At 45.6% G+C, this 18,084-nt stretch overlaps 1 long non-coding RNA gene across 1 annotated transcript in view; it reads right to left on the bottom strand.

Moving 5' to 3' along the window:
- Window positions 1-2,713: 2,713 nt before the first annotated feature.
- The window catches only part of LOC140483487 (uncharacterized), a 33,190-nt gene continuing 17,819 nt past the window's right edge, over window positions 2,714-18,084 (bottom strand). The window contains exons 2-3 of the long non-coding RNA XR_011961975.1: window positions 13,934-14,129; window positions 2,714-2,861 (exon numbers count right to left, since the gene is read on the bottom strand). This is a non-coding gene — a long non-coding RNA (uncharacterized lncRNA). The remainder of the gene's footprint in view (window positions 2,862-13,933; window positions 14,130-18,084) is intronic.

The raw sequence follows: 18,084 nt of genomic DNA, 5'->3' as shown, positions 1-18,084 counted from the left end.
CTTTAGGGAACATCTCCGAGACACCCGCACCAATCAACCAAACCGCCCCGTGGCCCAACATTTCAACTCCCCCTCCCACTCTGCCGAGGACATGGAGGTCCTGGGCCTCCTTCACCGCCGCTCCCTCACCACCAGACGCCTGGAGGAAGAACGCCTCATCTTCCGCCTCGGAACACTTCAACCCCAGGGCATCAATGTGGACTTCAACAGCTTCCTCATTTCCCCTTCCCCCACCTCATCCTAGTTTCAAACTTCCAGCTCACTTACTGTCTCCTTGACTTGTCCGACCTGCCTATCTTCTTTTCCACCTATCCACTCCACCCTCTCCTCCTTGACCTATCACCTTCATCTCCTCCCCCACTCACCCATTGTACTCTATGCTACTCTCTCCCCACCCCCACCCTCCTCTAGCTTATCTCTCCATGCTTCAGGCTCACTGCCTTTATTCCTGATGAAGGGCTTTTGCCCGAAACGTTGATTTCGCTGCTCGCTGGATGCTGCCTGAACTGCTGTGCTCTTCCAGCACCACTAATCCAGCAGGATAAATACCTAAGGAACAGGACAGTCAGAGTGAACATGCGGGGGAACAGCAGGATAAATACCTGAGGAGTGGGGTCAGTCAGAGTGTACCTGGGAGTGAACAGCAGGAGAAATCCTTGAGGAATGGGACAGTCAGAGTGAACCTGGGAGTGAGCAGCAGGATAAATATCTGAAGAAAAGATATTGAGCAGAGTGAACCTGGGTTGGATTTTGGGTGTCGATCCAGACCTGATGTCGTGGCTTAAAAATTGCCCTAGCCTTGGGTGGTCAGGAAACAGGTTTGCAGATTGAGTGAGAAGTGTCTGGAGTTAGATAAATTACAGGTACTTACTTTACCTCGTTGTAATCTTCTAGGAATAGCGAGTAGAAATGTGAGATTTGAATTCAGTGACTCATGAGTAAGGTTGTGCAATTGGTTCCTAGTTTATCGTCTGCAATTTGTAATGTTCAAAATGACAGGAGAACCAGGCATCATGGAATGTTCCTCCTGCAATCTGTGGGAAATCAGGGACAGTGTTCCAGCCTCCATGGTGCCTACATATACACGGAGTCTGTTCAGCTGCAAGTCCTGATTTGTTGCATGGTGTATCTGGAAATGTGGACGGAGCATCCCTGAGACTGAGAATGTCGTGGATAGCATGTGAGCTGGTCACACCACCAGGCAGGCCCACACTGACAGCGAAGAGTTGGGTGACCACCAGGAGGACGAGTAAGTGTGAGCAGGTAGTGCAGGAATCTCCTGTGGTCACTGCCCTCTCAACAGGCCAACCGTGTGGATGCTGTTGGTGGGGAATGGCCTCTCAGGGGAAAGCTACAGCAGCTGGATCATTGTCACTGTGACTGGCACTATTATACGTAGGGAAGATTGAAGTGTAAGTGCGCAGTTTGTAATAGGGTACTCTATTATCAGGGACATAAATAGATTTGTCTGTGGCCGCAAGTGAGACTCCAGGATAAAATCATAAAATCCCTACTGTGGGGAAGCAGGCCATTCAGTCCATTGTGTCCACACCGACCCTCTGAAGAGCATTCCACTCAGTCACCCCCCTCCCCCCCATCCCCCTAATCCTGAATTTCCCATGCTAACCTGCACATCCCCAGACACTACGGGAAATTTAGCATGGCCCATCCACCTAACCTGCACATCTTTGGACCGTGGGAGGAAACTGGAGCACCCGGAGGAAACCCATGCAGACACGGGGAGCATGTGCAAACTCCACACAGACAGTTGCCTGAGGCGGGAATTGAACCCAGTTCCCTGGCGCTGTGAGGCAGCAGTGCTAACCACTGAGCCACTGTGCTACCCCTTGTTTGTCTTTTGATTTCCACAATTCTTAAAATCTATCCCCGTCATAGTCATGTAGCTGCCATAGAAGGTGTTTTCTGCAAATTGCAGAAGCAGTCCAGTTTTCCCCACACCACTGTCCCCAATGATGAGCAGCTTAAAGAGATGATTATCATGCCCGACCATGGCGACAGCTCAGTTCAGTCTCTCAGGGATGGTGCCACTTCCTCAGGGCAGCTATGATTATCCAGCTCCCGCTAGGATCGACTCTTTTTAGTCGAGGATTCTCTAAAGGTAAACATGCAGGTTGAGTCCGTGATTAAGAAAGCGAATGCAATGTTGTCTCTTATCTCAAGAGAGTTGGAATATAAAAGCAGAGATGTACTACTAAGACTTTATAAAGCTCTGGTTAGGTCCCATTTGTTGTACTGTGTCCGGTTTTGGTCCCCACACCTCAGGAAGGACATACTGGCACTGGAACGTGTCCAGCGGAGATTCACACGGATGATCCCTGGAATGACAGGTCTAGCATATGAGGAACGGCTGAGGATACTGGGATTGTATTCGTTGGAGTTTAGAAGATTAAGGGGAGACTTAATAGAGACGTACAAAATAATACATGGCTTGGAAAAGGTGGATGCGAGGAAATTGTTTCCGTTAGGTGAGGAGACTAGGACCCGTGGACACAGCCTTAGAATTAGAGGGGGTCATTTCAGAACAGAAATGCGGAGACATTTCTTCAGCCAGAGAGTGGTGGGCCTGTGGAATTCATTGCCACGGAGTGCAGTGGAAGCCGGGACGCTAAATGTCTTCAAGGCCGAGATTGATAGGTTCTTGTTGTCTAGAGGAATTAAGGGCTACGGGGAGAACGCTGGTAAGTGGAGCTGAAATGCGCATCAGCCATGATTGAATGGCGGAGTGGACTCGATGGGCCGAATGGCCTTACTTCCACTCCTATGTCTTATGGTCTTTCCGGAATCACTTGAGTCTGAGCTGATGGTGTGTTGCCTCCATTGTGCCAGGATGAAGGATGTCTCTGTGGGAGCAAAGGATATGGAGGGTTAGCACCAAAGATTATGGTCCATATTGGTACCAACAACATAGACAAGGAGAGAGAGAGAGAGAGAGAGAGATGAGATCCTTGCAAAGGAAGTTCAGGGAATGAGGTAGGAAGTTGGAAAGCAGGACCTCTGAGGTTGTAATCTTGGTATTACTTTCTGTGCTATGTCCAGTGAGGTCTGGAATAGAAAGATAACATGGGTGAATGTGTGGCTGAAGAGCTGGTGCAGGAGTGAGGGCTTCAGGCATGTAGATCATTGGGATGTCTTCCAGGGCAGGTAGGACCTGCACAAGAAGGATGGGTTGCACCTAAACCAATATCCTAGGTTTGGGGGTCTCCTACTGCCACTCGGAAAAGTTTAAACTAGTGTGGCAGTGGGTGTGGCAACCAGAGCAGTAGGTCAGTGTGTGAAATGACTGAGGAGTTAGGGACTAGGGTCACTAAGTCCAAGAGGAGGAACAGACAGGGGAGTGGTTACTGAACACAGCAGGACTGTCAATCTGAGGTATATTTCTTTTAATGCGAGGACTGTGACAGGTAAGGCAGTGAACTTAGAGCGTCGATTAGTGCAAATAACTATGATGCTGGAGCTATTGCGGTGATGTGGTTGAGAGGGGGTCAAGACTGGCAGCTTAACGTTCTGCAATTTCAATGTTTCAGGTGAGAAGGAGAGGGAACAATTTAAAAATAAGTGGGATGCCACTCAAGACCGAAATGAGGAGAAGTTTATTTTTACTCAGAGTGTAGTGAATGTTTGTAATTCTTACCCCACAGAGCTGTGGAAGCTCAGTCACTGAGTGTGTTTAAAGTAGAGATTGACAGATTTCTAAATCCCAATGGCATAAAAGGAGATGTGGATAATGTAGGAAAAAAAGCCATTGATGTGGATGACAGCCATGATGGTACTGAAGGGTGGAGCAGGCTTAATGGGCTATAAACAACTTTGAAATGAGGAACCTCCAACAGTACTGCATTGGAGTGTAAGCAATCTGCAGTTATGGGACTTGGCCATCTGATTCAGGCTGAGTCCACAGAACTGAAAATATGTTGCTGGAAAAGCACAGCAGGTCAGGCAGCATCCAAGGAACAGGAGAATCGACGTTTCGGGCATAAGCCCTTCTTCAGGAATAAGGAAAGTGTGTCCAGCAGGCTAAGATAAAAGGTAGGGAGGAGGGACTTGGGGGAGGGGCGTTGGAAATGCGATAGGTGGAAGGAGGTCAAGGTGAGGGTGATAGGCCGGAGTGGGGTGGGGGCGGAGAGGTCAGGAAGAAGATTGCAGGTTAGGAAGGCGGTGCTGAGTTCGAGGGATTTGACTGAGACAAGTTGGGGGGAGGGGAAATGAGGAAACTGGAGAAATCGGAGTTCATCCCTTGTGGTTGGAGGGTTCCTAGGCAGAAGATGAGGCGCTCTTCCTCCAACCGTCGTGTTGCTATGGTCTGGCGATGGAGGAGTCCAAGGACCTGCATGTCCTTGGTGGAGTGGGAGGGGGAGTTGAAGTGTTGAGCTATAGGGTGGTTGGGTTGGTTGGTCCGGGTGTCCCAGAGGTGTTCTCTGAAACGTTCCGCAAGTAGGCGGCCTGTCTCCCCAATATAGAGGAGGCCACATCAGGTGCAGCGGATGCAATAGATGATGTGTGTGGAGGTGCAGGTGAATTTGTGACGGATATGGAAGTATCCCTTGGGGCCTTGGAGGGAAGTGAGGGGGGAGGTGTGTGCGCAAGTTTTGCATTTCTTGCGGTTGCAGGGGAAGGTGCCGGGAGTGGAGGTTGGGTTGGTGGGGGGTGTGGACCTGACGAGGGAGTCACGGAGGGAGTGGTCTTTTCAGAACGCTGATAGGGGAGGGAAGGGAAATATATCCCTGGTGGTGGGGTCCGTTTGGAGGTGGCGGAAATGACGGCGGATGATACGCTGTACATAGAGGTTGGTGAGGTGGTAGGTGAGGACCAGTGGGGTTCTGTCCTGGTGGTGGTTGGAGGGGTGGGGCTCAAGGGTGGAGGAGCGGGAAGTGGAAGAGATGCAGTAGAGGGCATCATCGACCATGTCTGGGGGGAAATTGCGGTCCTTGAAGAAGGAGGCCATCTGGGTTGTACGGTTTTGGAACTGGTCCTCCTGGGAGCAGATGTGGCAGAGACAAAGGAATTGGGAATATGGGATGGCGTTTTTACAGGGGGCAGGGTGGGAGAAAGTGTAGACTAGGTAGCTGTGGGAGTCGGTCGGTTTATAGTAAATGTCCGTGTTGATTCGGTCGCCCGAGATAGAAATGGAGAGGTTTAGGAAGGGGAGGGAGGAGTCTGAGACTGTCCAGGTGAATTTGAGATCAGGGTGGAAGGTGTTGGTAACGTGGATGAACTGTTCAACCTCCTCGTGGGAGCACGAGGCAGCACCGATACAGTCATCGATGTAGCGTAGGAAAAGGTGGGGGGTTGTGCCAGTGTAGCTGCGGAAGATGGACTGTTCCACATATCCTACGAAGAGGCAGGCATAGCTGGGGCCCATGCGGGTGCCCATGGCTACTCCTTTGGTTTGGAGGAAGCTGGAGGATTGGAAGGAGAAGTGTTCAGGGTGAGGACCAGTTCAGTCAGTCGAAGGAGGGTGTCAGTGGAAGGGTACTGGTTGGTATGGCGGGAAAGGAAGAAGCGGAGGGCTTGGAGTCCTTCGTGATGGGGAATGGAGGTGTACAGGGACTGGATTTCCATGGTGAAGATAAGGCGTTGGGGACCGGGAATTGAAAATGATGGAGGAGGTGGAGGGCGTGGGTGGTGTCCCAAACGTAGGTGGGGAGTTCTTGGACTAAGGGGGACAGGACCGTGTCGAGGTATGCAGAGATGAGTTCGGTGGGGCAGAAGCAGGCTGAGACAATGGGTTGGCCGGGGCAGTCAGGTTTGTGGATTTTGGGCAGGAGGTAGAAAATGGGCGGTGCGGGGTTGTGGGACTATGAGGTTGGAGGCGGTGGATGGGAGATCCCCTGAGGTGATGAGGTTATGGATGGTCTGGGAGATGATGGTTTGGTGGTGGTAGGTGGGGTCATGGTCCACAGAATCCCTACAGTGTTGACACAGACCATTCAGCCTAGCAAATCCAAACCAACCCTCTGAAGAGCATCTCACCAGACTATCCCCATATCCCTGCATTTCACATGGCTAACACCCCTAACTTACACATCCATGAATACTATGGGTATTTAGCATGGCCAATCCACCGTATCTGGCTATCTTTGGACTGCGGGAGGAAACCCATGTGTACTCAGAGAGAACATGCAAACTCCACACAGACAGTCACCTGAGGGTGGATTTGAACCTGGGTCACTGGTGCTGTGAGGTAGCAAAGCTAACCACACAGCCACCGTGTCACTCTGGTATGGTATCACTGCTAAAGGTTTCTGCTGTAGTGTCCTATGTGAAGATACTATGGTTTTAAAAGGTGTATTTTGTCCATTTTGTTTGGAGAGGTTTTTAAAGACAGAAGTGAAAAGCTGTCTATTGTTATGAAGATGTGGGTATACCGTTGAGAGAGTTAAAAGCAGTAGAACTACCGGACACAGCACCAAGTGTTCTCAAGAAGGCAACAATGTAACACTTGATCGAACAACTCTATTAACTCGTTGCCTAGAGACAAAAACAAAATTGAATTTGGCCAATCAGTTTAAATTATACCCCGAAAAATCACCAATTTCCAATCAAGTTTGAATTGAGTATATTGACAATCTTAAAAGCCAATCACACAATCCGATGCTCTGGGGTATAAGACCGGGTGAAAATTGAACCGTTGAGAGGAGAACTGCCAAGCCTAACATGTACCAGACTGCTTGAGAAAACATCTTTCTTAAAAGTATCTTTCTGATCAGTAACCTGCGATGCAGAAATTCCTAACAAAGAGCAAAGAAGACACAGGAAAATCCAGACAAGAACCTACAGCTGCCTTGTTTTTGAGATCAGAAGTGTTGTTTGGTAAATCTTAATTGGGAGTTTTATTGGACGAGTATTATAGAAGGAAAGGTATGTTAGAGAAATAAATTATAAATAGTGGTTCGTTAATTATTCTCTGTTATACTTTAAGAAATGAAGTTGTTAATTTTAAGTTTAAATAGTTCTTGGCCACTCGAATATTTACCGATTACTGCACGGGATAAATGGTTTCTGTGTTGCTGGTTTTAAATTAAGCAGGAGAGTTTACCCTGTGTAGTAACAGTTTGGGGGCTCATCCAGGATTTGAACTGGTTTAGACAGTTTTGAATGGATTTGGGGGTATGAAAATCCCAGCAGATTTAAACACTTGCAGGTTAGTGTCCTCGATCTTTAAATAAAATGCAGGTGAGATAATTTGTTTAATTTTGGGGACTTGTTCTTGATTAAATTTAAAGAGAGACAAATAGCTCTTAAAATTGCAAAAGGGGTTCTGGGATTTGAAGATGATTCTCAAATTTGCAAAGAAAGTTTAGAAGGAAAGAAAAAGGCCATAATTTTAGAATTAGCAAATAACCAAGGACAAATGTAAAGCTGAAATTGTAAGGGAGATACTCAAACACTTAGGTATGTCAGAGGAACAGACAAGTACAGTAGAGATAGAAAAACTTAAATTATAATTGAGGAAAATGGAGTTAGAAGATAAACAAAGGGAAAGAGAAAGAGAAATAGGAAAGAGAGAGAGAGAAGGTTCTTGGCTGAACAGAGAGAGAGAAGAAAGGGAGAGAGAGAAGAAAGTGACAGAGAATTTGGACTTGAGAAGTTGCAACTTAGTCAGCAAAGTTAACAGGATGGAGATTAAAAGAGAAGGTAGTGATATATATAAATATGTCAAAGCTCTGCCACATTTTGATAAGACAGATGTTGAAGCTTTCTTTATTTCAGATTACTGCATGGGAATAAATATTTTCTGTGTTGCTGGTTTTAAATTAAGCAAGAGAGTTTACCCCGTATCGTAACGGTATTAAAAGTCCATAAACATCTTGTGAGGCCTTGGTTTTTTTTTTAAGTTGGAACAATAGAAGCAGCCTGAATGGGTGGGGCAAGCTCCCACAGAACCAGGATTTTTAGTTTTTCAGTAGCAGTTGCTGGGGTTTTGAAGCTGGGTCAAAGTTGCAGTATAACTCTCCCTGCTACTCTCTCTCTCTCTCTCTCGAGTTTTTTCTTGATGCTTTTACCACCTAGACTGGAGAGTTGCCCGTGAGATAATGTACTTTTTTCTGAACTTGCTTTTGTCAAGAGGTTGTTTATGGGAGGGTACTGCATTGGAACAGTTAATTAATAATAGTTACTATACTTTTTAAGCATTATGGCAGAATTACAGCTAAGCCAATTATTTTCTTTATCCTTTGCTCTTGTTGCATTTTAACTATAGTGTATGAATAAAGTGTGTTTTGCTTTAAATATGGTAGTTCAACCAATCTGATTTTATCTTGAACACGCCTTATGTTTACCTTTAAAACAAGAAAAGGTAAGGATCTAGAATATCTTTCGAATATATTTTAAGGGGCTTTGATCTGATCCAATAACACCTACTTGGCTAGGACTTGGAGGTGCCGGTGTTGGACTGGAGTGTACAAAGTTAAAAATCACACAACACCAGGTTACAGTCCAACAGGTTTATGTGGAAGCACTAGCTTTCGGAGCGCTGCTCCTTCGTTAGGTGGTTGTCTGATAATTGACTGAGCAACTTGACGTTCACACACAAACAACAGTCACTTGGATTGGGTGCCCCCAGGACAGTAAAGCAGGATGGTGGGGTAAAGGTTCAGCCACAGAACAGAGAAACTGTGAAGGCTGGCCAAACATTATGATGGAGAATTTTAATTGACAATAAACATCTGGGAGACCTGCAGCTCCCATTTAATCAGTTAATACAGAATTCATCCAACACACAACTCCATTTCCTATATTCCAGATGCTCCTGCTTTCCACACAGCTTCTCAAAACTTTGTGTCCTTTCTTTTATAACCTCTGACTCGCCCCTGGAGTGGGCACTGAGTGATCTTTGGCCCAGAGCCTGTGGTGATAGAATGGATACAGTCCATCAAACCATCACAGTTTGCCCAATAATGTAACCAGCCAGTACACTGCTCCTTATACCTGGTATTTTACAGGACCCTCCTTCCATATTACAGCATTCACAGGTTCTCTCACCCTCTCCAAAGGAGTAGTGACAGCTGTTTTGTTAAAGTGCTCTTCCATTAAACACTTAGGGGGTTTATCAAGAAGTTGAAACACTCCAGCTATTTGTCCCAATAATGTACGTGCGACCTCATTACAGTTTTTGATTTAATGCCAGACACTTTTATTGGTTTTAATATTACACCCTTTACATTGTGAAATAAAATCTAACCATTCTGGCAATAGTACTGAAGATTTGTGCTCTAGAACTTAACTAGCCAAACTACATCAACCTGATAAAGTGGAAAATTGCCCAGTTATGTGCTGTACACAAAAAAAAAGGGACAAAAGTGGGGTGGCACGGTGGCTCTGTGGTTAGCACTGCTGCCTCACAGCACCAGGGACCCAGGTTTGATTCCAGCCTCGGTCAACTGTCTGTGTGCAGTTTGCACGTTCTCCCTTTATCTGTGTGGGTTTCCTCTGGATGCTCTGGTTTTCTCCCACAGTCACAAAGACATGCAGGTTAGGTGGATTGGCCATGCTAAATTGCCCATTGTGTTAGGTGCATTAGTCAGAGGGGAAATGTGTCTGGGTGGGTTACTCTTTGGAGGGTCGGTGTGGACTTGTTGGGCCAAAGGGCCTGTTTCTACACTGTAGGGAATCTAATCTTTAAAAAAAAATTGGAATATTGCGTGCAATTCTGGTCTCCTTCCTATTGGAAAGATGTGAAACTTGAAAGGGTTCAGAAAAGATTTACAAGAATGTTGCCAGGGTTGGAGGATTTGAGCTATAGGGAGAGGCTGAACAGGCTGGTGGTGTTTTCCCTGGAGCATGGGAGGCTATGGGGTGATCTTATAGAGGTTTACAAGGTTATGAGGGGCATGGATAGGATAACCAGACAAAGTCTTTTCCTTGGGGTGGGGGAGTCCAGAACTAGAGGGCATAGGTTTAGGGTGAGGGAGGAAAGATATAAAAGGGACCTAAGGGGCAACCTTTCCACGCAGAGGGTGGTACGTGTATGGAATGAGCTGCCAGGGGAAGTGGTGGAGGCTGGTACAATTGCAACATTTAAGAGGCATTTGGTTGGGTATATGAATAGGAAGGGTTTGGAGGGATATGGGCTGGGTGCAGGCAGGTGGGACTAGATTGGGTTGGGATATCTGGTCGGCATGGACGGGTTGGAATGAAGGGTCTGTTTCCATGCTGTACATCTCTATGACTACTCTCGATCATCAGTAAAGTGATGGAAGATGTCATCAATGGTGCTATCAAGCAGCACCTCCTCAGCAATAACCTGCCCAGTGATACTCAGTTTAGGTTCCCCCAGGGCCACTCAGCTCCTGACCTCACTACAGCCTTGGTTCAAACATGGACAAAAGAGCTGAACTCCAGAGGCTGCACCTAAAATAAGATGGATGACCTTCCTGCCTACCTTGAAGCTAGCCCCAATAAATCTGCTAGATCAGCAGCCCCCCCTCACCATTTTGACGATACAATTAATGGGCAACTGAGCTTTTCAACAAGTCAGTTGACATGGTTATAACACAATACAATTGGCAAGGGCAGGTGTGTGGGAGAGGGAAGACTCTACATGTAATTAGAAAGTGGGCAAGTTGGTGGTGGGGCTAGCCAGTGCACATTGGGGTCATCCTTCCCCCTAAGATTACAGAGAGTTAGGCAGGAATTTAAAAAAGGCCTTCGAGAGTTGTAATGTCTGGATTACTCCCAGGTGCTACGAGCTAGTGAGGGCAGGAATAGGAGGGTAGAGCAGAGAAATGCATGGGTGAGGAGCTCGTGTATGGGAGAAAGATTCACAGTTTTGGATCATTGGAATCTCTTTTGGGGTAGAGTCAGTGGGGGAGCACTTTGGGGCCAGCGACCATAATTCTATTAGTTTTAAAAGGATGGAAAAGGATAGATCAGATCTAAAGGTTGAAGTTCTAAATTGGAGAAAGGCCAATTTTGATGGTATTAGGCAAGAACTTTCAAAAGCTGATTGGGGGCAGATGTTCGCAGGTAAAGGGACGGCTGGAAAATGGGAAGCCTTCTGAAATGAGATAATGAGAATCCAGAGAAAGTATATTCCTGTCAGGGTGAAAGGAAAGGCTGGTAGGTATAGGGAATGCTGGGTGACTAAAGAAATTGAGGGTTTGGTTAAGAAAAAGAAGGAAGCATATGTCAGTAAAGACAGGATAGATCGAGTGAACCCTTAGAAGAATATAAAGGCAGTAGGAGTATACTTAAAAGGGAAATCAGGAGAGCAAAAAGGGGACATGGCAAAGAAAATTAAGGAGAATCCAATCCAAAGGGCTTTTACAAATATATTAAGGACAAAAGGGAAATCGTGGATGCGCTGGTGATTATTTTCCAGAGTTCAATAGAATCGGGGTCGGTTCCTGAGGATTGGAGGGCGGCTAATGTTGTGCCACTTTTTAAGAAGGGTGGGCGGGAGAAAGCAGGAAATTATAGACCAGTTAGTCTGACCTCAGTGGTGGGAAAGATGCTGGAGTCTATTATAAAGGATGAAATTACGGCACATCTGGATAATAGTAACAGGATAGGACAGAGTCAGCATGGATTTATGAAGGGGAAATCATGCTTGACTAATCTTCTTGAATTTTTTGAGGATGTAACTCGGAAGATGGACGAGGGAGATCCAGTGGATGTACTGTACCTGGACTTTCAGAAAGCTTTTGATAAAGTCCCACACAAGAGGTTAGTGAGTAAAATTAGGGCGCACGGGATTGGGGGCAAAGTACTAGATTGGATAGAGAATTGGTTGGCTAATAGGAAACAAAGGGTAGTGATTAACGGCTCCATTTCGAAATGGCAGGCAGTGACCAGTGGGGTACCGCAGGGATCCGTGCTGGGACCGCAGCTTTTTACAATATATGTAAATGATATAGAAGATGGTATCAGCAATAACATTAGCAAATTTGCTGATGACACAAAGCTAGGTGGTAGGGTGAAATGTGATGAGGATGTTAGGGGATTACAGGGTGACCTGGACAAGTTAGGTGAGTGGGCAGATGCATGGCAAATGCAGTTTAATGTGGATAAATGTCTGGTTATCCACTTTGGTGGCAAGAACAGGAAGGCAGATTACTACCTCAATGGTATCAAATTAGGTAAAGGGGCTGTTCAGAGAGATCTGGGTGTTCTTGTCCACCAGTCAATGAAGGCAAGCATGCAGGTACAGCAGGTCGTGAAGAAGGCTAATAGCATGCTGGCCTTCATAACAAGAGGGATTGAGTATAGAAGCAAAGAGGTGCTTCTGCAGCTGTACAGGGCCCTGGTGAGACCACACCTGGAGTACTGTGTGCAGTTCTGGTCTCCAAATTTGAGGAAAGACATTCTGGCTATTGAGGGAGTGCAGCGTAGGTTCACTAGGTCAATTCCTGTAATGGCAGGATTGCCTTACACGGAAAGACTGAAGCGACTGGGCTTGTATACCCTTGAGTTTAGAAGACTGAGAGGGGATCTGATTGAAACGTATAGGATTATGAAAGGACTGGACACTCTGGCAGGAGGGAACATATTTCCGTTGATGGGGGAGTGCCGAACCAGAGGACACAACTTAAAAATACAGGGTAGACCATTTAGGACAGAGATGAGGAGAAACTACTTCACCCAGAGAGTGGTGGCTGTGTGGAATGCTCTGCCCCAGAGGGCAGTGGAGGCCCAGTCTCTGGATTCTTTTAAGAAAGAATTGGATAGAGCTCTTAAAGATAGTGGAGTCAAGGGGTATGGAGATAAGGCTGGAACAGGATACTAATTAGGAATGATCAGCCATGATCATATTGAATGGTGGTGCAGGCTCGAAGGGCAGAATGGCCTACTCCTGCATCTATTGTCTATTGTCTATTGTCTAAAAGGGGAACTAGGGAGAGAATAGGGCCCCTCAAAGATCAGCAAGGCCTTTGTGTGGAGCCGCAGAATATGGAGGAGATTAGTACTAAACGAGTATTTTGCATCAGTATTTACTGTGGAAACAGACATGGAAAATATAGACTGTAGGGAAATAGATGGTGACATCTTGAAAAATATCTACATTACAGAGGAGGAAGTGCTGGATGTCTTGAAACGCATAAAGGTTGATAAATCCCCAGGACCTGATCAGGTCATAGAGTCATAGTCATAGAGATGTACAGCATGGAAACAGACCCTTCAGTCCAACCTGTCCACGCCGACCAGATATCCCACCCCATTCTAGTCCCACCTGCCAGCATCTGGCCCATATCCCTCCAAACCCTCCCCAAAACCCTTGTTTTGAGTGGCTGCATACAAGCTGTATTTAACACAGTTAAGGACTGGACAGATTTATCTGCACATAGACACATGCACAGCTTAATGGGACAATTGTCTGTAAGGGCCCTAAATAATTGGCCATATCAGATGGTAACTGATAAATCCATAGGGAGTTCACGAGAACCTTCTTCACCAAGCGACCTACCACAGGGAGTAGCTGAGACAAATCGTATTGATGCACTCAATGGGAAAAAGCCACTGGGGAGAAAGCAGTAGAGGGACATATTGACAGGAGGCAGATAAAATAGAGTGGGAGAAAGTTCATACAGAGCTGATGTGGACTAGTTGGGCTGAGTGGCTTTTTTTTTGCGCTGTAAATAATTTGTAATGCAAAGGAAAAAACTACAACTCCAAATGAGTAATCTTTATCCTGCAGAATAAACAGTAACTTCAGACAGTGAATTCCACATAGCCATCCTACCGATGGTGAGCTGATGAAGGTTAATTTTTTTTATTATCTTACCCAGTGACCGAGCTGGCTGTGCCTCACTGAGCTGTCTAACTAGCCGTGTAAATATTTTCCTCACTGTGAAGACGTACCAACCTGTATTCGAACTGTCAACTTTTTCCCTCCTCCACGACGCATATCTGCGTTTGAACGTTAGCACTCTCAAAACAAAATATTTCTACAATAAATGTGTGTTTTCTCACTCACACTCCCCTCTGGATGGTTTGCTTCCAAGTCGATTATCTTGGAATTTGCCACTTCATTCTCGAGGGCTGACCTCACTGGGTCAAACACACATTTGTCAATTGGCCTTGGTGCAGGGGTGGCTGGGTCACTCCAAATTGCAGGGATATTTCTTTAATGAAGTTGTTTTTGTTCTTGACAGTTCAGTTTAGCCTCGAAGCTGCAGAGTGAGAGATAGCAAAACAATCAGTGTGTGTAAAAGTGAGTGTGTGAGTGAGTGAGTGTGTGTGAGAGGTGCGAGACCTCACTTTAAACCTACAGGAGACAGCTGCTGAAAAACAGAGTAAAGCAGAGAGCTCCTGTTGTTAGCTGCTTCCTAACCTAATCCTCCATTGCACTGGACTTCCCTTACCACCCAGCTCCCTGCACCTCCCCCTCCCAGCGCTCCCCCCCAACCCTTCATACCTACTTCTCAATCTAGCATTCTCAACGTGATCATTCTCATTCTTTCCCACTGCAATCTCCTAATTTCCTAGTCTCTCCCTTAGTCCCGGTCATCTTGCCAGGGGTCACTTCAATGAAGATTATTTCTGGCATCACACAGTTGCATTCCTTGTCCCACTGAGCTGAGCTGATGGTTCCTGTCCATGATTCACCGGCTCAGTGTAAACTCTCTCCCTCCTGGTTGACTGAAGCTGAGCACCATTCCCATATTCCTTCGCTCCTGCCCTTTCATGCTGCACTGAGCTCTGCCACAGCTAGTTGTGAACAGTGGATGACAATTAAAAGCCAACTAGGGGAGGGTGCTCGGCAAATATCTCTCTCCTCGACAAGGGGGAGACCAGCACATCAGTAGAAAAGGCAAGGCTGGGATCAATCTTCAGCCCAGAAGTCCAACATCTAGCCCAGCCTGTTCCTGAAGTCCCCAGCATCAGAGATACCAGTCTTCAATATTTTGATTCACTCTGCATTGATATCAGGCACTGATATCAGTTAAATTCTAAAAGATAGGTGTTAAAAAGAAATCAGTATCTGAAATGTTTGTGAAAAATGGGTAGGTGGGGATGTTATGGCCATCATTGAACAGCCAACCTCACAACATCTCAGAATTAACACTGAAACCTGAACCTTCTCTGCATCAGATGGTCAGAAATGGGGATGTTTGCTGATGACTGCACGATGTTCAGCATCATTCACGACTCCTCCGATACTGAATTAGTTGGTGTCCATATGCAACATGACATTGTCTGATAAAGAGCAAGTAATATTTATGCCACATGAGTGCTAGGGTCCAAAGACAGAACCTCTAACCATTACCTCTTCACATTCAATGCCATTACCATCACAGAGTCCTGCACAATCAAATATCCTACAGCTTTACCACTGACCAGAACCTCAACTTGACCAGTGATACAAATAATGTGGCTACAAGAGCAAATCAGAGGGTAGGAATCATCAGATGAGTAACTCACTTCCTGACTCCCCAAAATCTGTCTATCACCTATAAGTCAGGCGTGTGACGGAAAACTGTCACAGCCAGTCCCCAAGTGCCGTTCCCAATTTGTTACAGTTCCAAATGAGATACCTCAAACTATTAACCTCTCAGGTGAATAGGGACAAACCAGCTCCCCTTTTTATTCACCCACCCATTTGATTAGTTAAAATCAGGTTAATTTGAAAAGCATTTCTCCCATGCCTGTATGAACATGCGTTTTAAAAGGAGCCAATTTAACCAGGCTTTCTTGAGTTACAGAAAAGTGAGTTTATTAATTGCTGAACACAAGAAAAAAAACAGAAACTGAACACATACACACACCCCCTCCCCCCTACACGGATTAGAACTAAGAGGTAAATTCTAAAAGATAGGTGTTAAAAAGAAATCAGTACCTGAAATGTTTGTGAAAAATGGGTAAATGGGGATGTTATGGACATCATTGAACAGCCAATTTAGACATTCTTGGCTATATTGGTTGTTGAAACTCTTTTGGCATGATATCTTTTGGCAATGTCTTTCTTGCAGCACTCTGAATAAGAGAGAGTTATTTTCCCGTTTTACCTGTAGTGCAAGAGTGTTTAATAAAGCTGATCTCAAAGCTGTGACCCTCGCAGCATACTTTTCCACGTTAGAACAGCACCACAGACTAACATTGTAGTCATTTTTTAAACCTTCTTTTATACATTATTCAAAGGCCAAAATACAAAAATTCTATAAAAGGTGGCTTTCTACTGAGAGATATTAAGCCCCTCATTAAATCTTCCAGTTATGTATCTCTCTTGGTTTCCCTGACACTCTACATTCATGGGTCTCGTATGGGACTTTGTCAGACAGCAAGTGACTGTATATCTGCAGGCAATTTATGGTTCCAGCAAAATTATTTTAAAAAGAATCTTCTGCAGAAAAAAAAATAAACAACATTCACTTTTAGGGTTGGGATCTGATTCATTATCTTGACCATCCTCCCCCACTTGCCTTGATGAGACAGCTCCAACAACACACAAAAAGCTTGACACCATCCAGGACAAAGAATTGATTGGCACTACATCCACAAACATTCACTCCCTCCACCATCGATACTCAGCAGCAGCTATGTACCATTTCCCTTGCTACACTGCAGAAATTCACCAAAGATCCTTAGACAGCACCTTCCAAACCCATGACCACTTCTGTCTAGAAGCACAATGGCACAATGGATATATGGGAACACCACCCCTTGCAAGTTTCCATCCAAGCCACTCACAATCCTGACTTGGGACTACACCACCATTCCTTCACTGTTACTGGGTCAAAAAACCTCAAAGTCCCTCCCTAACAACATTCCTTACATCCCAAGGCTGAAGTGGCAACTCTCCACCACCTTTTCCAGGGCAACTAGGGATGGGCAATAAGTGGTAGAAGGCCCAGGCAGCGAGGCCAATATGCTAAAATAATTTTAATAAATGCATTGAAGGATATTCCAAGATTACATACAGCCTGAACTGGCAATCACAGCTAACAAGGATTAGTTCAACACTGCCTCAGTGGGTGCACAGGATGAGGCATCCCGTATTTAAATGATTCACTGATGTAGGAACTTTATTCCACAGTGAGGAAAGTACTGCAGGTCAATCCTGACCGATAACCTAATGGCTGAGCGTACGGATCATCATCTGCTTCCCTCTGGGGAGATAGACTGACAACAGACAAATATCTTTCGAAATACTTCGGGGATCTTTGCACTTCTCCAGTGTCAGCTATGAGCTCACACAACATAGGCCAAGTTACTAAAATTAAAGAGAAGGCCAGTGCCTAGCTCTTTATAAAGAGGTGAAAGGAGACAAGTGATTTGAATTCTGTAACTAGATCAGTAGGTTCAGGTGTCACACTCCCATTGATTCCTGCCCCATAAAAGCTTATCAGTCTATTGCATTTGGACACTGCAGCAACCAGTCATAAACTCCTTTTATTTGTAAAAACTGTTTATATGTATGTCACCGCGGACTCTAAAACATTTTGATTTAGCTGTCCCTCGTAGATAAGAAGACAGAAACCCCAGAAAAAGATGCCTGTCTCTTCTCTCTAGACTGCAAGACCTAGCAGAATCAGCGTAAACAAATACCGCACTTAATAATAGCCCTCAGCAAGAGGAATGGGAAGTGCCACCATGTCTACACAACCAATTCCAACCAGGCAGTCAAATCTTCCAATGTTGACAGAAATGACTGCACAGCCAAAGTTACGTCTTCAAATACTATTCAGAGATATTTATCATATTCCTTGGTTGAGTTGTGGTCTTCTAACTCACTCACAGATAGCCATTATTCTCGACATAATTTTCTGTCTAGGAGAAAGTGAGGACTGCAGACGCTGGAGATCAGAGCCGAGAGTGTGGTGCTGGAAAAGCACAGCAGGTCAGGCAGCATCTGAGGGAGAGATGATGAAGGGCTTATGCCCAAAATGTCGACTCTCCTGCTCCTCGGATGCTGCCTGACCTGCTGTGCTTTTCCAGCACCACACTCTTGACCATAATTTCCTGTCTAATTAATACAGACTCCAAGTGGATTGGTGTGCACGGAAAGACCCTTTCTTAAACTCCAAGTAGAGGATGAATCTCACCTTCCTGTGCAAATGACCCCTGAAGAGAAAGATCTTCACACGTCATCCTGTATGACCCGTCTACAATGGCCCAAACTCAAAG

This window comes from Chiloscyllium punctatum, chromosome 12 (assembly GCF_047496795.1).
Source record: "Chiloscyllium punctatum isolate Juve2018m chromosome 12, sChiPun1.3, whole genome shotgun sequence".
In the NCBI taxonomy this organism is placed as follows: Eukaryota; Metazoa; Chordata; class Chondrichthyes; order Orectolobiformes; family Hemiscylliidae; genus Chiloscyllium; species Chiloscyllium punctatum.
Note: the sequence above shows the minus strand (reverse complement) of the source record. Positions and strands in the feature narration are given on the sequence as shown.